The sequence below is a fragment of the Ursus arctos genome, unplaced genomic scaffold, assembly GCF_023065955.2.
Source record: "Ursus arctos isolate Adak ecotype North America unplaced genomic scaffold, UrsArc2.0 scaffold_17, whole genome shotgun sequence".
In the NCBI taxonomy this organism is placed as follows: Eukaryota; Metazoa; Chordata; class Mammalia; order Carnivora; family Ursidae; genus Ursus; species Ursus arctos.
This window is the reverse complement of record NW_026622841.1, coordinates 36,415,440-36,443,276: the sequence shown is the minus strand read 5'-3', so window position 1 is coordinate 36,443,276 and position 27,837 is coordinate 36,415,440. Positions and strand designations below refer to the sequence as shown.

At 39.9% G+C, this 27,837-nt stretch overlaps 1 protein-coding gene across 45 annotated transcripts in view; it reads left to right on the top strand.

Moving 5' to 3' along the window:
- Window positions 1-27,837, top strand: part of DTNA (dystrobrevin alpha) — a 344,923-nt gene that overhangs the window by 138,452 nt on the left and 178,634 nt on the right. For all 45 annotated transcript variants that reach the window (XM_044382918.3, XM_048218553.2, XM_048218534.2 and 42 more), the window contains exon 2: window positions 24,474-24,603. The gene's annotated coding sequence lies outside the window, so the exon portion shown is untranslated. The remainder of the gene's footprint in view (window positions 1-24,473; window positions 24,604-27,837) is intronic.

Here is a 27,837-nt window from a genome sequence, read left to right as displayed (position 1 = left end):
GACATTGACTTGACATTGATAATTTTTATGCTCAAGAGGTTCACAGAATTGTGAGAGGAATTAAAATGGACCTTTTATCTTCAATTGACTTGAGTATGAATACAAGGGTAACTGTCCAATGACCTTCCTTAGGAAATATGCCAGGATTCAAAATGGAATAATGCACAGTAGCCACTTTGGCTAATGTCCCTAAATGCTAATGTTTGTAGAAAAGTCAAATGTATAACAAATAATAGGTAATAATAGTTGCTATTATTACAAATAAATCCCAAAATTTCTCTTTAATGTACCAACCTCAGGTAGTCTTTCTTGGTCAATAGGTGGCTTTCCTCCATGTTGTGATTCAGAGAACCACGTCCATTTCATCCTCTTAGACAGCAGAGTCCTCTGTTTCCAGCCAACAGTAGAGAGAGTATAGAAAGAGCACTCAAGAAGGCTTTGTAGAAGTAGGCCTGAAAGTGGCTCACATATCATTGGCTAGACCTTAATCCCATGACTTAACTGCAAGGAAACCTGGGAAATGTAGTATAGCTGTGTTCCCAGGGTAAAAAGAGAACACTAGTGGTCTTTGCCACACCTGCCATTTCATATGTTCCTAAAAACGAGAAAAAGCACTAACTACTAGGGACTGGCTTCTGGGGCCAGCTTTGTCACTAAGGAATTATAGAACATTTAACAGGCTCTGGCCTCTTTACTTTTTGTATTATTTGGTCTCACGGAGTTCATAATCTAAAAGAAAAGACACACATCAAATAAACACACAAATAAACATACGGTTACACATTAATGTAGGTTCCATGAGAGTATGGACCATGACTCTCTAGTACCTAGAACAGTTCTTGGGGCCTAGTTGGTGCTTAGTGATAATTGTTGAATGAGTGTGCACCTAAAGGTATGAATGAAAGAAAGAAAGAAAGAAAGAAAGAAAGAAAGAAAGAAAGAAAGAAAGAAAGAAAGAAAGAAAGAAAGAAAGAAAGAAAATATATGATGGAAAAAGAACAGGTACTATGAAAAAAAGCAATAGGGAAATTGAGATTCATTTGGGTGATCAGGATAAGTGCCTTTCCGAGGAAGTAACATTGATATTGAAACCCAAAGGATGAGTAAGTTAGCAGAGTTGGGTAGTAGAACTTTGTAGGCAGAGAAAACACTAGGTTCAAAAGATCTGAGCTGGGAAGAGGTGGATATATTTAAGAACTGCAGGAAGGCTATGACAGGAACCCAGGGGGCCTGGGTGGTCATGGTAAAGTAAGGCTAGAAAAGTAGGCAAGGACTGTCCCAAGAAAGGATTCTACAATATGTTCAGCCTTTTGGTTTCTCCTGCAGGCACAATGAAAAGCCGGTGAAAAGTATAAAGAAGGGTAAGGGATGGCGGGATCATATTTTCATTTTAAAAGATCATTCCAGCTTTCTGTGAAGAACAGGTTGAAGGAGGCAGGAGTAGAAGCAGAGAGACTAGTTAGGAGGTTATAGTGAGTCATCCACATAAGATGACTTAACCAGAACAGTAGTTTAGAACAAGGTGGAGGCCCAGGAGATGGAGGGACTTGAAATGCATATTGTAGGTAAAGGGAAATTGGAGCAGATGGACAGATTCAGCAATAGAATCCTCTGGGTCTGTACTGTGTTTTTCCTTTCTTTGGAATGTCGTGACATTGACTATGCAGCCACTAGACACAAGACATTTAGTGTTGCTTCCTTCAGATTTCTATAGAAGCTTTGTCCCAACTCTAAAGATGTACTCAAAGATCCATCAACTAACAAGCATTTAAATTTAGGCTAGATTCCTGGGGTTCTTCAGAATTCATTCCAGTTGATGTTGTATTTCTGTTTCTCTTTCTCTTTAAGAAATTAGATTATTTACAGTAGAGAGTTGTATTTATATGTTAGTGTGTTTATGGGTAAATGTATCTTTATCTTTCATGTCTAGCTATTTTACCCGTAATTTTTTTTTAAAAAAAAGGGTAAATTTTGGACCATCTTTGATATCGTCTTAATGTGGTACTGTTGCTTCTGTTTTCATTTTTCAACTTCATGTTTTAGGACGTAATCCAAATATTGTAGTAGTATTAAAACTTTATCCTTGAAGCCAGTGTTCTTCTATTTCAGAGTTAGTTGTAATGGTTCAGGCCTTTATTAGAATTTCTTTAGAGATAAGAACACTGTGTACAGAGGCCTGGAAATTTGATGCTCTTGAATTCCATTCTGCTCACCTCCCTCCCTATTCATGCCTGGCTTGCAAATTTATCTCTGTCTGCATTTCTCATCTTGAAAATGGACAACATAGTGATTTCCCAGAGGTGCTTGGAGGGCTATCCTAGTGTTTATCAATCAGCTTTTAAGGTGATATGGGTAAAGGGATATTATGATCTTGGGAACTGATGTGTCTGTAATGTCTGCTACACACAAGGAAGAATTCTGTGAGGCCCTGGCAGATTTCCTGCAGGGACCTTACACTCACCATCAGTGAAATATATCCGGGAGGTTCCCTCCCCATTTTAAAGATGGAGCCTCATTTCTGGGGCTCTTCTGGCAATGACACTAACATGTGTTGAGTGTTGTTTCCATTTTAAACAGTTTATCTGAATAATTTTCATCTAAAATGTGCTATTTTAAGTGATAAAATTCTTTAGTGGCCTATTGATATCTGGAGAGAAAAACTGGAGGGAGGGGTATGATTTTTACAAAGAAATTTGGGGTTGTTTCTGCCAAGCATGTTGATGTTTATAACCTTGTTTTTCCATTTCATGTCTAGTGTGATATTACTCACTTTCTCTTTGACATGGGCCCCATTCTGTTTAAAAACCTTTTCCCAAAAATCTTTAAAGTCATTTCTTTCTTTTGCCCTGTTCTTTCCAGTCATGTAGCCACTTTACTGCAAGATGATGGTTATACGTGATCCAAAGCAGCAGGAGGAAATTGAGGGGATCTTGTAAATTCACCTTGTTATTCTGACTTTAGTTTGTATGTGGAAGTAGGATAAGAATATAAAAATGACATGAAGTGTGCTTTCAAATTCCATGTTGTGACTTGTTATTCTAGGCAGGTATTTGCATACCTCACTTATCTCAAAACTGATACTTCTCCCCATACCAAAAAAAAAAAAAAAAAAAAGAGCTCAGGACTCAAAGTTTTAGATAAAGTCAATTACACAGGAGAACTTGAGAGTCAAAGGAGTCTTTTTTTTTTTTTTTTTTTTTTTTTTAAGATTTCCCCCTTGCACAGATCAGCTAAGCAGATCACTGGTTACACTGCTTTCTGGCATCTGGCACAGAAAATAAAAACCCTCATGTTCCAAAAGCAAAGTGTTTAAAGAGAAAAAGTTGACCTTCCAAGCATTTGGATTTACTGCCAAATCACTAAAAATGAACTATAAAGCAGAAAAACTGTGAGTCAGGTGAATTCTCCATTCTCCTTCAAGGACGAAGTTCTAGTTAGGTGAATCAACTAAAGACAGTGAAAAAGGGAGGGGCGCCTGGGTGGCTCAGTCATTAAGCGTCTGCCTTCGGCTCAGGGCGTGATCCCAGAGTTCTAGGATCGAGCCCCACGTCGGGCTCTTCTGCTGGGAGCCTGCTTCTTCCTCTCCCACTCCCCCTGCTTGTGTTCCCTCTCTCTCTGGCTGTCTCTCTCTGTCAAATAAATAAATAAAACCTTCAAAAAAAAAAAAAAAAGGCAGTGAAAATGGGAGGGGTGCGCGAGTGTGTGTGTGTGTGTGTGTGTTGTTTTCCCCACTTGTACATACCTGCTTTACTCCTATTCTCCCTTTGGGACAGGTCTTTTTATAGTAATAGTGGTAATTAGACCCCTTCCTTTTTAGATGCTCTTAATCATCTTCTGGATTTGAAGCCAATGTCTCTACCTCAAAATAGAATGAAAATTCAGCTTCTTAGCTTGTGGCACCCCTGGTCACTCTTAGTACTCAACAAGGGTTTATTGACCTTAGAGACAGACATATACGAGGCATATACGAAACAGCTGCTATAATTGAGTATTTATGAATATATGTTCTAATGTCAATAAAGAAGATAACATTAGTACATCGAATTAGACTCTTGGTCCTGTTAGAAATGTGTTTTTCCTTATTATAATGGAACCAGGAAATGTGTTATGGAAGAATATAGTTATTCTCCCTACTGTCAGATTAAGAATTTGCCTCTAAATCCTAATGTCCATTAGTAATTCATTACAGTTCTATGACTTCTGAGTCATTTGAAAGTTTAAATATTATTTTCTATTTTCAACCTAGTCTTAGTAATATTAGTAGCACATCCTTTTATGGATCTTAAACTTAACCTCTTTGAAGTGTTAGTGAATTTCCTGTGGCTAAGTCTGTTGTCATCATTTCCAGACCATTCAAAGCTTTAGAGACTTCACATCTTTTTAATGCCCTGTATTTTTTTAGTCTGTCTTTATACAACTACTTCCCTAGTCCCTTCAGATACTTCATACATATCTTGTGGGCTGTGGTAGCTAAAACCACAAATGGTATTTAAGGTAGAGACCCAGTGTTTTTGTAAGGAGGTCAGATTTTATTTATATGTAATTGTATTTATGATTTCATGTTCTTATAAACAATACCTTCTTCATAATATTAAATGACGTAATTGCTTGGAAAGCAATTAGCACAGTACTTGGCATGGTAGGCACTCAATAAATGTTAACAATTGTTAGTATTTCATTTTTATAACATTTTAATGACCATATACCATTGCCAGCCACTTTCCTTTTTTTTTTTTTCTTCTAATCCTGAGTTCCTCTTATTCATTAATAGGGGGCATGATCAATATTCTTAATACCGTCTCTGGTACTGTCTGTTTCATTCATTCAACAAATGCATTTCCTAGGTATTCTAGGAATTGAGCTAAGTACTAGGGATATGGCCACGAGAAAGGCAAGTTCTCTGCATTCAGAGAGCCCACTACAAACAGGGAGATTACTAGTTACAGGGGATCCCAGGCAATTATGATAAGGTGCAGTGAGAAGTGCAGGCTCAGTAGGAGAACATAGAAGGGGGGCTAACCCAGTACAGGGGCTGGGTAGGCTTCCTGGAAGAAGTGATGTGAAAGCTGAGACCTGGAGATAAGTAGGAGTCAGCCAGACAGAGGCGGCAGGAGAAGGACAAACACGGGATGACTGCCAGAAGGACTAGTATGTGTGATACTTGGAGGGGAGAGAAAGTGCTGTTTATTGAGGAACTGAAGGAAATCCAACATGCCTGGAAGACGGAGTAACAGACTGGCTGGAGGTCCCAGATCTCAGAAAGTCTTGGGACTCATGTCAAGGAGTGTGGACTCCATGCCACAGTAGCTGTGAAACCAGCATGAGCTCCTCTTCATCCGTCTAATACGACCCAGCCTGCTTAACCCCCTCCACATTTCCAAGTCCCTTCCTGTCATTCCCCCACATGACCACACTTGCCCGTCACTTTGCTCATTTCCTCCACTGGAATGCCCCTCCTCAAAGTCTGCAGTTCAACTGGGGAAGCCTTTGTTGAGTAGCCGGTCGTGGGCCAGGCGTTGTGAGCCTTCATGGGGGCAACATCTTTCATTCATTCAGGCTACAAATATTTGTTTAAGCACCACCATGTAGAGGGAGCTGTGCTCCTTTGAAATGGCATTGCTTCTGAGAAGGACCCAGGGATCCCAATTGGAATAATCTCTTCCATTTTTCTTCATCCTTTGAAATCCTAATATTTTAAATAAATCTCCCCCCTGGCTCTTGTCACTTTTGATACTGTGTTCCAACTAGTTATGACATGAGTCTGAAACCTCCACAAGATCTCTGGTGACAAGAGACAGTCGAGGTCCAAGTATCATTATATTTTCCACAGCTCCCAACCTGGCATGAATCCAGGAGCTGCAATGTTCATAATAAATATATAAGTGAATGAATTTTCTGCAAATAGATAAAAATAACCTTATTTTTCGTACTTCCTAATGACCCACAATTGCCAAGCACAGCAATTAAATTATTTGTTGCGAAATGATTAAACCTAAATCTAGCACAATTTCCCATCAAAGAATTGCTGCTTTTTACGGCGTTCTAAGAGATACATAACAACCCCGTGAGTGAATAAGGGGTTATTACAGATTACACATCGAAAGTACTTGAAACTGTATCACCTCCTCTACTCTCAGCTCTTTATTATGCATTTACTCATGCTTTTTGCACATCCTTATTATCAGAGTACATCAGAAAAGAAGAAAAATGAGCAGACTTCCACCTGTTGATTGCTAAAAATGAAATTCTGCCTTGCCTTTAGCTTTTCCGTTTTACAGCTCTCAGCTTGAATTTACAGCTAACATTTTTAGTGGTCACTTACGCATTTCCTAGGCACACGGATAGTGCTTCTGGCAAGTTCTGCGTTTCACAGTGGATACTAGAGTTGAATCCTAATTGTCTCCACAGTGAATACTAGAGTTGAGGCTTAATTCTCTCCAGTGTATTCACAGTCTATTTGAATAAAAGGACAAGGGAAAAACCACTTCACCCTAGGGAGTTTTTAAATACCACTGAAAAATCTATGCTGAAATAGCAGACAGTTTTGAACTTGAGACCCACGATACATGTCTTCAGATATGCTGCCCGCTCCGGCTTCCTGGCCACCTACCCATGCTTGCTAATGCTACTTGAGCTTTATTTGAAACTGCGTGAAATGCTTTGAGGACTTTCCTTGTTAACTATCAGAAAGCCATTTCAGGTAACCTGCTAAAGCCAACATTAAGAGTATTCTCCTGGGGCACCTGGGTGGCTCAGTTGGTTAAGCGACTGCCTTTGGCTCAGGTCATGATCCCAGGGTCCTAGGATTGAGCCCTGCCTTGGGCTCCCTGCTCAGCGGGAGCCTGCTTCTCCCTCTCCCTCTGCTCCTCCCTCTCCCTCTGCTCCTCCCCCTGCTCTCTCTCTCTAAGAAATAAATAAAATCTTAAAAAAAAAAAAAAAAAAGTATTCACCCAAGGAGAAGCAGGGAAGGTGGTGGCTTACCAAAGAACAGTGGTGTTAGTGATAGGCTTGGGTGGCCTCAGTCATTCACCTGGTCACTGTACTCAATTTTCTTTTCTCTGATTTGGCAGCGGTCTTTCAGCTGGATTGGTGATAGTCTCAAATAGCTGATATAATAGAGCTGTTGCTGATTGACAGGGAGGAGATTTTCACTTAAGAAATGACACTTTGGGAATGTTCTATGCCCCCCTTCTATGCAAATGCTATCCCTTAGCCTGTTTCATAATCCTAGAGCATTTACCAGCTATTGAGTGATAGTTATGTGCCAGGTGCAATACACTCATTATCTAAATCAATCTTCCAGATTATTCTAGGTCAGCACTGTTATTATCCTTACATTCAAGAGGAGGACATACCTTTAGAGCAAATAAGTAGCAGCTGTAATTCCATGCTCTTGGTCACTAAGCTGCCCTCCTGCATCTGGTTATTACAGACTCGGAGCACATGCATTGATTTCAGTCCCGGCTAGAACAAAGCTTAGCTGTAGTTAATCTCTTGGACACATTCTGAAAACAAACCTCATACTTGGAACCAAAAAATCAGGAGATTTTAGAACTTACCTTCCAGGGAGGATAATTCTCCATGTATGTATTTTCAAAGTTAACTATAAAACTCCAAAAGAATAACAAATATATAGCAATAACAAAATTAAGAAATGCTTTTGCTAATATCTGTGCTTTGTGTTCAGAACCCTGTAGCATACTGGCAACCTAAGATACTCTCTTATTCAGCCAGGCAAAAGAGAAAAGCCCAGTCTCAGTAGACAGGCAAGTAAGGTTCTGGGCATAAGGGTGGCCTTCCCACACTGCACACACCCACTCAGTCTTTTCTTGATCAGTTATTAGAAATCATTGCCTCCTCTCTTACACAATTCTTCATACTTTGGAGTAAGAGGAAGATGAACATCACCCTATCACAATGCAGACCCTTCCCACCCACCAGCACCTCTTCTCCCCTCCCCCACGCCACCGTTTCCAGGCCTGAAGGTGCTCAGAATCCTACTGGCTTAACTTTATCTGGTAAAGGCAAACATGGTTAAAGGCATAGCTATGCAGATAAGTATTATGTTCATCTTTATTAACAATTACTACATGAGAAGGAAGAGCTGTTACGTATATTAGCAGACTGTTTGTACACTTGGCCCATTCAGCTGTCAGTTTCCTTATGTGTTCTCACTTTTTATCACAGAAACTTTATAGGTATTTATTTCTAAAAATATCCAAAGGGTCACTACCTAGTGAAATTATGTTCTATAAGTACTTAAGTTTACTATTAAAAATTAATAGTAGATAAATTTTCTTAGAAGTTAGATCGCCGAGTATTTTTCTAATCAAAGAACTTGCTGCATTTGAGTACAATAAAACTCATTTTGTTGAAGTGTGAATGGGCCAGGCTTTCCAAGAGTCTCACAGTTTTGCCATGGAGTAGACAGATTCTTTGATGAAAGAGTTAATATTCATACACACAGAGAAATTCAGTCATCATTTTAACTCACTCTCAAACCTATCAGCTTTCACGTCCTACCTTTAAATAAGCGTGAGAGAGGTGTCCCACACACACATATACATGTATATTTATACACACACACAGAGTAATATTTAATTGCCAACTATTTCTCTTACTGCGGATAAAAGAATTGAGCTTTAGGAATGGGTTTAAATTCTTGGCAGTAATTCTGTGGTTTGGGAAATCCCATTATAGGACAGCTTATCTCATTATTGAATTTTAACACAGTGTGTAAATTCCTTTTATGAAGTTTTAGTTACCAGTTCCTCTTATTTCTTTCATTAGACATACCCTCAGCCATGATTCTATTTTCAATTTTAGTGTTACAAAGCACGAGCAGTGAGAACAGACTGTCAGTCCTAGAAAAGGTGAAGTAAGCCATTCAATCATTCATGCAATTTACCTTAGTTAAGCCAGTAAGGACTGTCAAGTTTGGGTTTTTATCTTCTGCACAGTGTCCTGCTAGAAATCATGTTTGGGGGCTCTTCTTACCTTAAACATCTGACAATTGTGTCATTTTTTTCCCCATTAATGAGATGCAGTACTAATAGGACTTGAGATGAGCTGCCAGTCGCCACTAACCTCTTTCTTCCTGAACATCCCAGTCAGGGAGGGAGCAATCTGAAGGTGCTTTTTACTCTCACATTGAAGTCCCCCAAGCCTGTCAGGTTCCCCCAAATCACATTTTATAGACATCAGAGCCTTGGTGATGTGTGTGGGTTTTTTTTCTTTGGTTTCTCTGAAGGAGTTTCATTAACAACCCATAAAATCTTAGAATATATAGAATTCCTTATTTCTATATTTCTTAGTAATAAAATCTAAAATAAAGAGAAGAGAAAAACCCTTACTTCCAGATGTTGAAATGTTTTGTTCAATACTGTAGTGCAGTCATCTAAAAGTTGAGTGGCATCAAGTCAATTTTATATCGTCTTTCATATTTGCATATTCTTACTCAAGATCTTTTTAATCCCGACCATTGGAATCAGATAATATAAGAGTGCTATTCTGCAAATGCTAGAAGCCCATCCTAGCTTACCTACACTTTTCTTGTTTTTGTATAGTTCCCAAATATAGGTGCATTTTTTGTTGCTCAGCGATGCTTGTGAAGAATTTAGATTAAAAAAGAATAAACTTGTCAAGAAGCAAAATGTGGTACAAATCAATTTCCTGTCATTGTCCAAACTGAAAAGATTTTTTTTAAAAAAATTACTTTAAATGATAAAAAATGTTTTTCTAGTTTTCATCCCTTATGAAAGTGTTCATGTTGTAGCACTCAATGCAACACTCATTCTTTTTTACATGAGAAATCATATATATGAAAAATGATTAAAGTACAAACCTATTTATTTTTCTTTAAAATAGTCCTGTAAGTTTAAATGTCACATATCTCCATTTAGTAAAGGAAAAGTACTAGAAAGAGATTTGAGGGGAGCATGATGAGCCATTTTCCAATTGAAGTCCCCCCCAGAGACCTGAGTTTCTGAATTTGAAGGACAGGATCAGGTTATTTATTTGGGCAGAAGGAAGGACATGGCAGAGCTCTAATGAAGAAATAGTTAAGGAACCTCACCTTTTCTTCCAGCTAGTTCAGGAGCCAGGAGCACGTTCTTATTGCCAGAATGCACCATTCATGGGCAAGCATTCAGAGTAGCCTAGCCACCATTCATGAAATCCCTGCTCTACTGTTTGTTTTCCACCTGCGTTCATAAAAATTAGAGTTAATAGTTAAAACGGATAGAAGAAAAATTTAAGGATAAGACATGGGTGAGTTTGGAACCCCAAATTAGCATCCGTTCGACTCCAGGACTCCAAAGTCCTCAGAGGAGTTGAGGCTGAGAAGAAGATGAACGAAGCCAGGTGATAGAATGGATTCAGGTTCTGAAGATAGAGCAGCAGGTACAGGAGAACGGCTGCTAGAAACCTCTCAATACTGCTGGAATTGGGGGGGTAATCTAGGAGCCTTGACAAACCACACCCAACATACAAGAAGCACATCCAGACAAATCTAGACAGTATGATTTTTCACTGGTTGGTTTAAAGCGCCAAATTAGGGTCTAGATTTTGCTTTTATCAAAATTCTTATGAAATAAAAGTTTTAGCTCAGTGTGGTACAGTACAATTTTGACCATCACAGTCAAATTGTTCTTGAGAGCATCCAAGTCTTAAACAGACTGAAAGGTCAGGAGGCAACAGCAATTCATGTCTACAGAGCTCATTTTGTTCTTCTCTAAACAGCGGTAAAGGAAAGACATCTCTCAGATCTTCAGCAGTGCCCTTTCTTTCTTAGCAAGGAGGCCAGAATGAGGTGAACTGTGACAAATGCCCTTTCACCCCTGGACCCAAAGTGCAGGCCGATTGGTAATTCAGGCTGAGATGTCTTTCGGCGATGTGGCCTATCTTGTACCCATTCTTCAGCATAGAGGACTGGGATCTCCAATATTGGCACCATCAATCCAATTATGAAGACTGGTTTTCAAATGGCTCACTACTGTGAACCACCCCCCATTCTCTCCCTTTGTGTGTGTGTGTGTGCGCGCGCACGCGCGCGCGCGAGAGAGAGAGAGAGAGAGAGAGAGAGAGAGATACTGAAAGGAGATGATATCAAATTTCTTCTGAAGTAGTACTGGCCAATGGAAATATAATGCCAGCCACATACATTATTTAAAATTTTCTAGTAGCCACCTTGGCAAATAAAAGCAGGTGAAATTAATTTAAACCTGTTCTACTTAACCCAGTATATCAAAAATATTATCATTTCAACATGTGATCAATATAAATAACTGTTAGTAAGATACGATTCATTCACTTTTTGTACCGTGTATTTGAAATCCGTTGTATGTTTTATATTTCACAGCATACCCTCAATTTGGATTAGGCGCATTTCAACTGGAATAGCCACATGTGGCCAGTAGCTGTTAGATTGGACAGCCCTGATCTGAAACATGACTCCCTCTTAGCCCACAGTATCCCGTTTGAAATGCCTCACTTCTGATGTGGCAGCTCTCTCTCTGAATATGTTTTTCTTTATAGAAGAAATCCACATGTATAATTATTTTAACCTAGATTCTAACACACACACACACAAACACGTACACACACACACACACACACACACATACACACACACACTAACATCTGAGTGTTAGTGACCTATCCCAATTTCCTTCTACAAAAGTATGAAAAATAAAATACCTCCTCTTTCCAGTGCTTTCTGAGGAAGCATGTGTGCCTATTATCTTGCACATTAATGGCTTACGTATTTAGTGTTGTCAGAGCTGCTGACTCATTGCCTGTGAAAGGCGCTGCTGCCCGTGGTGATTGTTGGACAGAAAGCCAATAACGCCTGCCCACAGCCTCTGAAAAGCTGACCTTGTAACAACATCCACATTCTTTGGGTTGGTTTTGCTGACATCCTCTCAACTCGAAAACTGTTTTTAAAACAAAAGTATAATGAAGTATTGAGCTGCTAAAAGCAATTGTATTTCAGTTCATTAAATGGTCTGAGTGTGTCAAGGAGGGCAAAGCAGCAAGGAAATGAGTCTTCAGAGGGAACCGTCCTTGAAAGTTGATATTTGAGCTTCAGGCACATAATTCTTGGAGGCGGTGTTCGAAGACAACATGGGTATCCAAACGAAACAAGGCTGTCATGGGATATGTTTTTCAACTTTTTCAAAAACCTTTATTAGCTCTGAATTACTGACCTATTTAATTTTTTTCAAAATTGCAAATTTTATCCCATTCCCCACCCAAAAAATGCTCCCCTCAAGTTAAACTTCTAAGCAAAGGGATATAAGATGTCCTCCATCAATTAATAAGGACTAAGCTGCTATTAAATACTTAAAACAGGGATCAAATTAACCAGTAACTATTCGATATGGCTCTGGCTAGCGGTAAGATGATCCTTCACACTAGACTCCTCTATACATGTCTGAACTGTCTAATCTCCACTAACATTAAAATTACCTTATGATTTACATCTCACACGGAATAGCCAGAGTCAGCTTTGCTGATTTTAGTGAGTTTCAGACACACACACACACACACACACACACACACACACACACACACACACAGGAGCTGAACTGTGTTCAGCTAGTTGTTTTGGCACTTTCTCACCACTAGAGGGAGATCAAGGCTCCTGTCTCTCCTCTGTTCCCACCCTTGAACCCCCAATGAGTGATGACAGAGGTGAGTCAAATGTCCATGATATGGAAGGGAAATGAAATTATATCTTTGGAGAAACCGAAAATTTGGCAGCCTGCAAACCCTGCAAACATGGTTTGTTTGCCCTATCCAGTTCGAAGCAACATTTATAAATTTGAAGATTGCATGTAAAAATCTGGATTTCCATCTTGAACATGAAAATAGGAAGATGTGGCCATCCTGGGTCCGTGCTTCTGCGTGGCTCAGCCAGAGAGAGGTGCTCTCCTTACACAGGGCACAGGCTCTTCACTTCAACTGCATCGCTACCACCCTTTCATTTTTCCCAACACTGAAACCAAATATCATGTGCCATGTATGAATAAGCGTGCATCGTTGTTTTCTTGTTGTCAAAAGCTTTGTTGTTTGGGTTTTTGGATTGTTTTTTTACACAGGCCACTATCAAACATGATAAAAATAAAACACATTCCAAGAGAATCTCTTGTAATTTCAAGGAAAGTAAGAGAGAGCATATTTGTTTGAGGTAGTAAAAAATACTCAGAGGTAAAATACGCAGGCACATTGTGCCGGGGTCTCCTTGACTTATGCCCACCTATTTCCCCATTTCCATCAGTTATATGGGCGTATGAGCTTAAAGTTTTCCAGCATTCAGTCTCTGCCAAATTACCGTTTGTGAGAGTACAAGATCCATATGCATGTGCGTGCGTATGTGTGTATGCGTGCAAAGTTGTTAAAGCAAGTACCCTCTTTTTACCTTTTCTCCTTAGTGTCCATTTCCTTGAATTCAATTTTCTCCACAAAGTGGTAAGATCTAGAGAACTGAGATTCGGGCAAGGGTAAATATTCTAAGAAACACATTTCTCAAGTGTTTGTTCTAGGTCTTAGGCAAAAGGGGTCCTTGTGATCTAGCTTTCTGATCAGAGCATAAACCATTGGTAATATCTGCATCCCACACATGATGAGGGACTGGGAGACCATGGGTCCCCGTCAAGATACCATCTCTCATTTGTCACCACTAACTCTAACTACCAAGAAATGTCTCTCGTGACTGCCTACACAAGGGTTTGTACAATCAGCATACGAAGGGCCAATCTTTGCACTCAACATACTGGGAGGCGGGAACACACCTGCATGCAGTTTGTACCCACAGAGGAAATGTAGCTATAAAGTTGGATTGGTGTAGCACAAACAGATTCCAGCAAGTACAGCTGATATTCTATTTACTCACTTCCTTGCTTCTTGATCTTAAAAACAAGTGGTAATAGGGGCGCCTGGGTGGCTCAGTCAGTTAAGCGTCTGACTTTGGCTCAGGTTGTGATCTCGGGGTCCCGGGATCGAGCCCCACGTTGGGCTCCCTGCTCAGCAGGGAGTCTGCTTGTCCCTCTCTCTCTGCCCTTCCCTCTGCTTGTGCTCTCTCTCAAATAAATAAATAAATCCTTAAAAAAAAAAACCAAGTGGTAATATAAATATTAGCAATCATAGTTAGCATCTCTTGCATCTGCTGTCAGGCACTGTACCAAGTGATCTCCTTTTATCTTTGGAACAACCCTGAGGCAAGACCTGTTATTACTATTTTAGAAGCATGGCACATGGGGCTTGGAGTGGTTATGCAATTTGCCCAATATCACAGAGATCGAGTCTGTCCAATCGCAGAGCCTTCACTCACCCTTCTTACTGTAACCCCTTCCCTGGTAGGGAAACGGTTCTCAAATTGAAGTCCCCAAGACACTCTCAGGGGATCCTTGAGGTCAAACTACTTTAATAATAACTCTAACATGTTTTTTGCTATTTTTACCATGTGGACATTTGCAGTGATGATTCAGAAGTAATGGGGGGTAAAACTGTCATCTTATTACAGTCAAGGCAATGGCACCAACGTGTCCTGGTGGTAATTATATTCTTCACTGCCATGCATTTACAGTAAAAAACAAAGCAAGCAAGGGTCAGCAACAACATCAACAAAAATCTAATTAAATCTTGAAACTCAAGTACACATCTTTTTAATATTCTGTGTGGGGAAATGGGAAGTTTGCGTAAAGCTCTTAATATATTAAGGGACAGTGGTTGCCTACAAGTAAAATTGTTTGGTGTGCAAACTGAACTAGCCACTTCTTTTATAGAACAATACATTTACTTGAAAGAGCAACTGGCAGACAAACTATGGTTATTCAGACCTGGTATTCGGCAATGATTTCCTTGAAAATGAATGAAGTGAGCCTGTCGCTTCAGAGAAAACCAACAGTATTTTCTGACAATGATAAAATTCAAACTTTGAAGTAAAAATTAGAATCGTGGAAAGCTTGCACCTGCCACTGTGAGCTTGACAGCTTCCCAATACCTAAAAGCCTTTTCTGATGAGATTGATGGTGATATGAACAGATATGACTTTTTGTCATTGACAATGAAAGGCATCAACCTTTGGAAGATCTGCATAACTCAGTGAGCCAATACTTCCCAAATAGCCAATGTTATGAAATCATACAAGAGTAAAAAAAAAAATCTATACAAAGTACGAGACCGATAATGAATTTTAACGTCATGGACTATGCAAAGTTCATTGATATGGCTCAGGTTCCACACTCCAACTCACCTTTAAGAAACAACCGCTTGCTGATACCAAACAAAATTATCCACAGTCATCTGAAAGACTATCACATACTGCCTTTGCCAACTGTGTATCTGTCTAAATTGGGAGTTTCTTCATGTTCTTCAACCAAAACAGCTTATTGCCATCGGTTAAATGCAGAAGCAGATATGAAAATCCAGCTACCTTCTTTCTGTTGAGCCAGACATTTTTTTTAAAAGATTTTATTTATTTATTCGACAGAGAGAGAGACAGCCAATGAGAGAGGGAACACAAGCAGGGGAAGTGGGAGAGGAAGAAGCAGGCTCATAGCGGAAGAGCCTGATGTGGGGCTCGATCCCAGAATGCCGGGATCACGCCCTGAGCCGAAGGCAGACGCTTAACCGCTGTGCCACCCAGGCACCCCGAGCCAGACATTTTTTAAGAGAGTTCCCAAAATGTAAAACCATGCCATACTTCTCACTATATTTTTTGTTTTGGAAAATATTGCCATTTTAATAAAAATAGATATTATTTATGTTCTGTCAAATGGGTTTATCACTGATACATAAATAAATCTATAAGTAAATATTTTAAGTCAATAAATAAATATTTTAAGTCAATCTCTAATGGGTAAATATTGCTAGATCTAACACATCAACAAAAGCTCTTTGGGGTTTTCAGAACAAAGTGTCTGAGAACCCTGTGAGGTGGGGTATAGTATCTTTTCTTTAACTTCAAGGTGGCGTGGTGCCTTACTCATATCAAATTAAATGTTATATCTTTTATCTTCATTTTTTAAAAAGAGACTCATCCCCTCTGAGTCAGATGGAAATGGTGAGTCAGCTTCTCAGTAGCCCTCAGGTGGCCCCTCAGCATATGGCATATTCAAGGCCATCAGTCAAGGTAGAAATACATCACTGAAGGGCAAAGCCTGAACATTCATTCCCAGAATCAGATCCTTCTTTCTCTTTATGATTTCCAGAAAAAAAAAAAAAAAGTATTTCTTTGTCTAAGAAAAGACCCATCCAGATTATTCACATCAATATTTGTTTCTGGGGAAACAAGATGTACAAGAAATATTGCAAGCAAATAAATAAATAAGAATCTGGTTTTCATGCCAGAGAATTTGTCATGGAAATTGCACCCAAATAACTGCTGCATTTGCATACGTGTTGTTAATGAGCCTGAGCTTTATGGCTACATTTTATGCATATTAGAGAACAGTAATGTTTTTTAAAAATGTGGAATTCCATGTGCTTCGTACAAAAAGTTAATTCAGGGTATTAGTGGGAGGGTTGGTACTCTGCAGGCAAACATTGACTCCTCTATCCAGCCCCGCCCCTGCTTAATACCATTAAGATAACTGACTAAGGTCCTAGAAAATCTTTTTTAAGTTTTGGGGGGTTTTTTTCCCCCTATATCCAGTTTCATGACTTCCTTCTTTCCCTCCTTCCTTCATCCTTTCTTCCTTTCTCCTTTCCTATTTGTTTTGTTCTTTACATCATGGTAAAATCAAACAGACACACTCACATCAAATCACAGTGGATCCTTAGTCTCTTAGAACTGTGCAGGACTTTAACAAATGAACGAATGCAAAATCTGAGCGAGACACTGATGGTCACGTATTCCCAGGGAGATTTCAGTAGAATCTATGATATACCTGCACGTGACTAATTAAAAAGTTGTCTTCTTAAAAATGAATTCAATTCATCTTTGACACATTTTGATTTAACCCACCAAGTTCCATTTAATTCTCTTTTTGACCAAATTGGTAGGTCTATTGTATGCAAAAGACAAAAGACTGATCTTGGGTAAACATCTTTTTCCTGGGCAGCGAAAATATGTTAGTCTTTATGCCCTACTTGGAATTAATTTCGACATGGAGAGTTTAAAGGTTTAATGAGGTCATCACTAGGGAGGGCCTGTTACCTATGCTTTGTTTTAGTTGCGTGTTCTATTTAATTCATGAAATGAGATTTTCATCCAAGGAAACTGGAGATACTTAAGTTGAGTGATTGTGTAAGTAAAGGAAACACTCATTGGTTTGCAATTGTATTTTTTAAAAAGATACAATATGAGATAATCACTCTCTTTAAACATGTATTCTGGGAAAATGACTCCTCTTTATCTGATATTTTGGGATACATGGGTTTTGTGCAACAGATGTTTCTATAACAAAATAAGCACGACTAATGATGATCTACTGCCTTACCCTGAAATGTAGCAGAAATGTGGTCTGTGAATGTGAGTGTGTGAAAGTACTGAAAGAAACTAAAGAATCATTTAGTGACTACAGATGTCCCATATCTTCATATATGTTATATCTTTTAATTAATAAGTTTGATGAAATAATCTCATAGCCAAAAAAGGGGAAGTATTGGGGTGCCTGGGTGGCTCTGTCAGTTAAGCATCCAACTCTTGATTTTGGCTCAAGTCATGATCTCAGGGTCATGAGATCCAGCCATGAGCTGGGCTCTGAGCTCAGCGGGGGTGGAGGGGGGCGGTAATGCTTGAGATTCTCTCTCCCTCTCCCTCTGCCCCTCCCCCTGTACGCATGCGCTCTCTCTCACGCACTCTCTCAAATAATTTAAATCTTTTGAGAGAGAGAGAGCATGAGCAGGGGGAGGGGCAGAGGGAGAGGGAGAAGCAGACTCCCCGCCGAGCAGGGAGCCTGACTTGGGGCTCAATCCCAGGATTCTGGGATCATGACCTGAGCCGAAGGCAGACACTTAACCAACTGAGCCACCCAGGCGCCCCTAAATAAGTAAATCTTTTTTTAAAAAAAGGTGGGGGGATGTTTATGCTGAATATGTATGGATCACTAATAATAGAACACAAAAAGTAAAACAAACGAAAAACTTCAAACATAATTATATATAGTTTATAATCCCTCAACTTCATTAAAATGTATGTGTGTGTATATATGTGTGTGCAAATACATATATGTGGATATATAATTGGAAGTAAATGTATAAAATCTTCACAGGGATTGCCTCTGGGTAGTGTAATGCGGGTGACATTAACTCTCTTTATAATGTATTCTATTTTCCACATGTCTTAAAAAGAAATTATTACTGTGATTACCAAAATAACTTTGTAAGTTTCCAGCCATCTCTTGATCCATTTTTATTAAACCTTCTTATTCATAAATACTAGCCTATAGCTAATTATTTTTTACATTTCTCATTTTCAAAGAGAAAAAAAGCTATGGCCCTCAAGTGAGTTCTTAGGGGTTGAACCCCTCTTTGAGGAGCACTGGCCCGGTTCAGTGCAAGTCGTTAAACACACAGGGTGGGGGATGTCTTTTTAAAATGCAGATATCCTCGGGGTATGCAACTGCCTTATCCTTAGAATAAGATATAAGGAAAGAAACACAAAGGCGGTCCCTCTGAAAAAAAACGCCACACACAAAACGGAACTGAGAAACTCTTTATAAACTACCTTCTTCCTTCTTGGCACCTTTAAAACAGGTGACTGAATAGCCAGCTGAACTGATGTTGACAGGCAGGTAACCATAGTCTTTCCTTAAGAGTTCGTGAGTGTCAGCAGGCCTGGCTTTATGGTGTAGAAAATTCTACATTCACTGCTGAATGTATATGTCCGTTCCTTCTGACAGCTATTTTGTCCAAATGTTGTTGTTCTTTCTGCTTTATTTCACTCTAGCCTAAGTGATGAAGTATGATGCTTTATCCTTGTCTGTTGGTGAGATGTCAGGAGGGAAACTGAACAGCCCAGTGTTTTACACTTGCTCAGATATTCTCTCGTGGTCTTCTTACGTGAAGGGAGGTGACAGAGAGTGGCAGCCTGGCAGGGACCCTACTTTCTTTGTTATAGGTACCTATGTTTTTTAAATTGTGAGGTATAGCCCATGTTTCTGCAACCAATAGACTATAATTTGAGGGACAGAAATGACAGGTACGACTCCCTCTGAAATTAGATTAATGTCCCTATTTGAACAGACTTAAGAACTTCACAGAGCCAGATGCAGCTAGGCTCACTAGGGCTTCCCTGGGGACCTAGTCCCTGGTGGGAGGAGTCAACCAGACTGTGTGATCTTGCCCTTCTGTGATGGGGCCACACTGGATCTGAACAGCTCAACTGTCCCAGAACCACAGCCTCTTCATCCTAAGAGCTTGAAGCAACAGTCTATTATGCCCTTAATAGGAAATACGTACAAACAGCCAAGACCTGCCTGGTTCTCAGGCTGAACTCTGCGTCAACAAGAACAAATCCTTAGAATAGAGAGGGTGCCCAAGTGCCCCTGAACACTATTCTGTCTTCGGCTCTAAAGCCATCCAGAAAAGCCTCCTTCCCAGCACTCTTCTCCCTCACTCTGCCCTACTATCGTTGTGTCTGGGGTGATTCTCAATTTAGTCCAAGGGCCACTACCCCACATCCATTTTACTGTAGCTTCCTAAAGCACTTTGACATTCTTAGGCCAATAAATAATAATCTGGTGAGATGATCTGAATAAGTTTATATCACAAGCCCGTGTAGGTACCGAGTGAGAAAACGCTGAGCTTCATGCTCGCTAATTGTTCCATCATCAGTCATTTAGTCAAACAGAGAGTTAATGAGGATAATTATTCATCATGAAGGATGATGTGCTCAAGATGATGAAGAAATAAACAAGACAGTCCTTGCCCTCCGGTTGCACATGTTCTTACAGGGAGATAAGAAAACCCCTGGCAATTCTACCTGGTCACACGTGCTGTAAGGAAGAACTCACAGGCTGGTGTGGAACCATCAAGGTCTGGGGGTGGAGGATGTCTAAGAACAGAGCTGGGAGGTACAGGCAGGTGCTCGATGTGGTATATAGAGTTGGAGGACGCTTCAGAAGAGAATTAAGGCTTACCTTGTGCAACTTCAGAGGTCTAGATGGGACCAGTGGTAAAACTATAGAATGGTATTGGGAACGGAGAGGAACTTGAACTGTCTAGACCCAGTTTGGATGGTTCTAAATGACACTACTGTCAGTTTGGATTGGACATTGTAGGACGTTCAGCAGCGTCCCTGGCCTCCACCTGCTAGATGCCAGTTGCACATACCTTCCCTCCACAACTAAAAATACCTCCAGACGTTACCAAATGTCCCTGGGGTGGTACAAAGTCACCCTGGGGTTGAAAACCATTGGTTTAGACCAATACTCTCAGTTTATGAGAAAACTGAAACCCTGTTAACAGTAAATGACCTGTCCAATAGTTAGTCTCAGGTCCCCTGCAGGGACCTTTCAGAATTGTTTTTCTTCCCCTTCCAGCTTCTTCTTTGTTGTTGAGGATCTGACTGATGCTTTGTCTGAAGAGGGGGTGACTAGAACCCCGAGCTGGGCCTCAACACTGGCCTGAGACCCTAGCATGTCATTTGTGAATATGAAAACAGAGAGTCACTCATCAACACAATGGAAACTATCTCAGTTGTTGAGCAATTATTTGGACAAGTAGATATTGTTTCTCAAGCGACGTTCCTCATTCTTAGCCAAACTTCTTTAACAGACCCTACAATTTATGCCAACTGACAACGTCAAACACCGGAAAGGACAAAGTTTCATGTGGTTCTGAGTGCAGTGTGGTTCTCCATCTTTGCGTTTCTCTGAAACACCTCTTGTAAGTCTATGGTCATCATCACCTGTAGCTGCTTCTCACGGAACTGGCCCCCTAAGATCTGAAAGAGATCTGAAAGCGGGCTCCCTCCTAACCTCTGCAATACAGTAAACTAGACTCATGGCACAATAGCCTCCCAAGCATAACTAAAAAAGAAGACTACAGCATAAGTCTAAGAGAGCACCATCTTCAATCCTCCTTTTGACTCGTAGACTATCTTTTTCCTACATAACAATAAAGCAGATAAAATGCCTACTTGGGTTCTTTATTTTTTCAAGATGAATAAAGACCTTTGAATTCTTCCAACTGTGATGAAACTATTTTCAGCATGGTGTAAACTGATAGGGGTAAGAAAGAGGAAACTGGATCAAATATTTACAAGAAAAGAGAAATGTAAATTTATATGTATTTTTCATGCTATAAATAGTACTGCAGGCCTACTCTGTGTCAGGCAGTGTTCTAAGTGTCAGGGATATAGCAGCGAACAAAATTCCTGCCTTCATGGAGCTTAAATTCTAATGTGAAGTGACGAACGATGAATAAATAATGAATAGTGGAAGTGCTATGCAGGAGAATATATCAGCGTGAGCAGTAGAGCATGAGGAAGGAGTGCTATTTTAGGTGGGAAGATCAGTAAGGGCATAAATATGGATAAAAATGTGATTATTCACTCCACTGCAGTCTAATATCCAGCTGGCTCCCATGTCATCTCAGTTGGGAGTGACCACTACTGCCATCCTTGTGTAACGAACGCACGTGCTTGGCCAAATCCCACCACAAGTGATTATTGAGCCTTCAGTTGATACCATTAGTTTGAAAATTACTATCTTTTTTTAGGTGGCCCATTTTATTTTTGTGTGCTCTATGTTGAGGGGTTTATTTTATTAAGCAAAAATCTGCCTCCTGCCACTTCTATCCAACCTGTATGTCTAAAATATGGCACCCCGAATTAGCAAAATACTCCTTTCTCTAGTGGCAAATTATTGACTCATACCTTCCATCAGAAGTGACTGAAAAGCTTTTCAGGGAGCTAGAAAAAAAGAGACAGTATTTTATTTTATCTCATGATGCTAAATGTTAATTTCTTTTTTTTAATGTTTTTTTATTATATTATGTTAGTCACCATACAGTACATCCCTGGTTTTTTATGTAAAGTTCGATGACTCATTAGTTGCATATAACACCCAGTGCACCATGCAATACGTGCCCTCCTTACTACCCATCACCAGCCTATCCCATTCCCCCACCCCCCTCCCCTCTGAAGCCCTCAGTTTGTTTCTCAGAGTCCATAGTCTCTCATGGTTCATTCCCCCTTCTGATTACCCCCCCTTTCTTTATCTAGTCACAGGTTACTCAAACGAGAATTTGGTACCTGATGTAGAATTTAAATAATAAGACTTCAAAGAAAGAAAGGGATTGTTTTTTATTCCCACCCAATGCTCACATGAGACTTTCGCTTTGCAAGTGTCCAGTGGGCTGCAGCAAGAGGAGAGAGTAGGATGGATGCCTTTAATTCAGTGGCACTTTGGGAGACTGTCACCCTGCGGCTCAGAGTAGAAAGAGTTACAGATAGTTTCCTCGTGCTCTGGACCAGTCATGGAGGACAGAAGCCCAGAGGGGTAGGGAGAGAGCTGCCTCCAGATTCAACATCTGCTTTTGATCACTGCCTGTGACATACGAGCTGAAACAGGGCCACTTCTAGGTGGAGAAGGTATAGCAGGCAGGAAAGCTAGCTTACAATCAAGGTATCATTCAAGTTGCAACTTTTACTGAAGTCCTAGGTCTCAGGTAAGGCGTGAACCTGAGCTGCCAGTGGAGTACTTTAACACAGCATGTCCACCTGAGCCTCATCTCCCTCCCTGGTCTCTTACAGTCTGAGAGAACCCAGGGACCTCGACAAAAAACAAAAATGCAAAACCTCTTTCCCCAAGTTGCCAGGTAGAAGAGCAAAAACTAGCAGCATGATCCTAAGAGGTCCCCAGGCCAATACGAAAGGATATCGTGAGCGACTCTCTATTGCTGGTACAGCTAGATGTCAGTTTCTCTATGTGTGTAATATACATTATATAGTCTTATATAAAAGTATATAAGATTGTGTAAGATTTCCATTTTATTTCTTGATGTTAGGGCTCAGAGACCTGCCTTCATGAGGGAGAGAGAATATTTTTAATATTTTAATATGTAACTTAGTCCCAGATGCATAGCTCTAATTTACCTGAACCCCCCAATAAAAAAAAAAAGTAGCGTGTACTTTAAGAAAACAAAAAGTGTTTGAAAGTACTACTGTTGTAATAATACATTAATTCAAAGAATGCCAAATACATGTATGTACCTCGAATCTAAGTATGGGAAAGATGGCTGGGTTCTGATGTGACACAGAACAAGGGTTCATTTACATAATGGAGTGAAAATGTGTGTGAAATAAATCTCCTCCAATAATGAATATATCTGAAAACTTGGATTAGAACAAGGGGGAGTTATTGTATAGATTTTTCTCTAGGAACTTAAAATCACAGGATGCCAGAAGCCATGAGAGCTAAAATAATTACTGTAATCCTTTTTGAGAACTGGGTTTGAAGAAATCAGTGAGGAGGGAAAGTGGAGGCATAGGGCTGGAGACAGAGGGCACCTTTCTTCCATTTGGGGTGCAGAGCTAGGTTCCCGTCCCTTCCTTTTCCACCCCCACTGCCATCAGAGGCCTTCTCCCCTTCATCTTCTATGATCCCTTCCCACTCTTTTCCTTCATCTCAACATGGGATTTCCCGAGTTTCAACTCCCTGCAGCTTCAAGCTCGCCAGCATCTGGGGTAGTAACATCCAGCCTGTGCAGTTGGTAAAGAGAAGAAGGGGCAAGGGAAGGATGAGAGAGATTGGTGGGAAAGACGAGCTGGTGGCAGATGGTGAGCGGGTGCCCAGGTCACCACTGGGGAGTCTTCTGGGAAGTGCCATCTCAAACAACTCTCTTCTACTTCTTCTCTGTGAGTTTTCCCAGAAGGCAAAAGATTAGAGAATCGTTCAGCTTTGTTAAGAAACGTTAACAGTCAATTTTATGAACTATTTATTATTTAAATTATTACTACGTCATGTAATAAATTATACACATCATTATTTAATGATGTCAGGTTGACTTTGTGGTAGTCAACTCTTGTAGGATATCTATTTAGGATTGCTCAGGCTTAAATCACTAAAGGAAATGCTGGTCTGAGGACTCTGACCTCAGCTGTAATTTCCTTGACTTTGGTAGAAATTATGGTGACACAATATTCCAGAAAATTACCTACTTGGAAAACACAGAAGATTCCATGTTTTCCCCTTTCTGGGTTTTTAATCAACTAAAACTAAAGAGGGATGTCAGGAGCCCAAGGTACAAGGCTACTGTCTGTTACTAACCAGCGCTTAATCTTGGACAGTCACCTCACCCCCCTGGGCCTCACCATCCTCATCTGTAAAGTGACTTCTGGCACAAATGTCCATTTTTCTAAATATTTCTTATGGTAAATGAAAACCAAGGTTCTGAGTCGAGTATTACAGACCATTATGGGTGTATGAAGGGATTTGTAAAATACCGTATGTTCTAGATCTGTAATAAACATGTCAAGTGTAAATTGCTTAGCTAAATAAAAGTATATTTTCTCCTTGCAGATAAATAAGATTTACCAGTTCCTGGATGAAGTGCTTGGGAAGTCTTTAGATGCCATAGTCAACTGCCATTTCAAAGAAGGGAAAATAGATGGTTTTGGAAAGTTCATGCTGTTTCTTCATTGAATTTTAGGTGAGTGTATCTGAAACAAAGAATTTAAGATGGACATTGCACTATTTTCCCTTAAAAGTGCTTTTCTTCTTTGCATGAAAGAAAATGGGGTTAAATGTTATCAGTGTTCTGTACTTCTGGTGAGGGTCGCACGGTGAAAGGCTTAGTTTCTGTGCCTTTTGTGGTTTTGTTGTTGTTGTCAGAAATCACCTGAAGTATGACGCGTGAGATACAGACACCCTAACATTATTCCTGGCTCCCATTAAGTAAATGCCAAAATACTTCATTTTATTCTAAAGGTCATCCAATTTTTTAAATATATGAAAGTATTTAGTATCAGAGTAATAAGCCAGAATGAGGCAAAACTGCTAGAGGAAAATGTGATGGTGGTAATGACAGTTTAATCATTAACAAGTCTGTGTGGGCGATGCAAGGCTACCATTTCAGTGGCTACCCATGGGGAGACTTTTATACTGCTTAAATTCAAGTAGGACATCATTTAGGTTAAGTAAGGTTTTTAAACTACTGTGTATGATAAAGCACACACACATGCTCACACAGTAAGCTTGGTTTTGTTTGGCCATAAAATGGATAGATAAATATTTTTTACATCATCATCCATAATTACCCTGCCATGCTACAAAAGACATAAGCCTGCAAATTGGCGCTTTACTATTAGTCGGCAATCTGCTGTTGTCATTTCTCAGCAGAATGGAAAGGGACAGAGGAACTGAGTGGTGGTCTTCTTCGGTAAATTGTGTGGTTTTCCACCTCCTCCGGAGTCCAGTTTTCAAAGTGTGGTTTTATGATCTACTTTGAAGAATGGTGATTTCCAGAATGTCAGAATAAACCTCTGTTCACAACTGTGAATAGAACAATGTCACTGATGGAGCACTGACCACTCTCTAAATCTAATCCAGAAGACACCGATGCTTCCTTTATACTTTTTATTAACTTCAAAGTGAAGGCGCCCATTCTCGCATAATCTTCGGGGTGTGTAAATTTGGTTTATTGAGATTATATGTGGAACTAAAATGATGATTTCATTTATTTACAAGATGTTTATGGAACACAGTTGCCAGGCTCTAAGCTTAGAGCCCTTTAATACTCCAGTAAATCAATTTGCCTAGTGTAACACTCTGGAAGAGAAAATGAAAATGAGAAACATGTTTACTTAATTCTGTTTTCCAGTTCTGCTGGTCTTTGCCAGTTTTTACCTTCTCATCTATTCCTTGCGCTGCTTCTACTCTACTGGTTCCAGGGGGACTCACCCCTATGGGCTGTATTTCCTCCCACCAAGACTCACCCCATTATCTCCAGCTTCCCCCAGTGACCTTGAACTCTGAGCTCCAGTAATATCACCTCTTCCTTTTCTCCCTTGCAATGTGTGGGCAGTAATGCCTTTGGCTTCATGCTGCTGCTCATCTCCCAGTTGATCCCCTGCTTAGCTCTCAAGTCTTCCATCATACGTGTAACCATTTCTCTAGATTAAATTACATCTGTTTTAAATATTGAGAGTGTTTTCTCTTTTCTTGGTTAGATTCTAATTGACCAACCAGTCCTTCATTAATTTTCCCAAAATTATTAGAAAAAAAAGAAAAGAACAGAGATTACTTGCTTCTCCCAAGGAAAATGATTCTCAGGAGGTGCATTTCAAGTTAAATGTAAAGTTGGATTTTTCTACACTGAAAAATATTTAACTTAATATATTGAAAGCCAGATTCTAAGCTGTATAATGTTGTAGCATTAATTTGTTGCTAACAAAATTATTGTCATATTTTTTTTTGCATATCAAATTAATAGGAAGATTTTAAAATTCTCAGATATGGGGGCACCTGGGTGGCTCACTCAGTTAAGCAGCTGCCTTCGGCTCAGGTCATGATCCCAGGACCCTCGGATTGAGCCCGTCGTTCGGCTCCCTGCTCAGCAGGGAGTCTGCTTCTTTCTCTCCCTCTGCCCCTCCCCCCCCCCGCTTGTGCACACTCTCTCTCTCTCTCAAATAAATAAATAAAATCTTTTTTAAAAGTCTCAGATATGTACCAAATATGAACTTTAGTTTTTAAATTCATTTCACCAAGCACAGATAAGAACTGCTTCTTTGGGCCTCAGCCCCATTCTTGCATTCACATTAAAGTCTGGAGCTTCAGATCTATTTGATTATGGGTCTGACCTCTCTCTTTCAGTAATGGTTGTCTGCTACTCAAAGATGTCTTATGATCTGATCAGCTCACATTTCCTATAATAAATACTGGCTCTATTAGAAAGCTAAGTGACCGGATGCCACTTTGTGTCTGTCTTTTTTGGGCAGGTAAACAATTCACCACTGTCTCAACAATCCCACTGTAAAGGGCTTCCTTGATATGAAAGTAGCTTTTCACGAAATCACAGCACTTGGTTATTTTAAATGCTTAAACGTTGCTTTTTTCATTTCCTTCTCATTTATTTATGTAGACATTTTCCTTTTCATTCTTTTCTCGCAGGTTATCATGACTGTTCATCTGTCCATTTTAATGATATCGTGGGTACATTCAAAAGGACATGGTGTCCCTCCTACCAACAATTTTCATCTGTTCAAACAATGTTAATGTTAAACCTGCAGTGCCTAATTGAGAATCCTTTCAGACAATGTGAAAATGCCATCACAGGCAGAATTGCTTGGATCCCTTGATAGCCCAAAATTGAGAGACAGAGGGATGGATAGCTTGATGGTGTGGTTTGAGATGCAGTGAATAACCGATGTTCTCCGAACATCATATTCACCAAAAATTCTGATCATTAACATTTCTCTCCAGCTTATGGAAATGAGGCTTTATAAAGTCATATTTTAAAAAAAATACTCTCAGGGAAAGAAATGCATCCATTAATAATACAGACTACATCACACATAAGTCTAACGAATTAGCAAGCTAGAGACTCCTGAGGGAGGGGTGCAGACACTCAGCTTCTGAGGATTTGGTACACATAAGTAGGAGGGGGCTACCAAACTAGTCTCACTAACTTCATGATGTTGCCTGGTGGGCCAAGGGAAACATGTCATAAAAGATAGCTCAGGCTGAACAGATCTTCATGTCATATTGGAGGAAGGGTCGGAGGAGCGAAGGTATCATTCCTTGCACTAATGAGCAACATTGTAAATGCAGCTTTTAAATCACTGGTGCCCAAATAGTGCAGGAAAGTGCTTTAAACAAGATGTAATCAGTAGTATTTCTGCTGAGCCACAAAGTATGATATTGGAAAATATCAAATGTGTTTAAA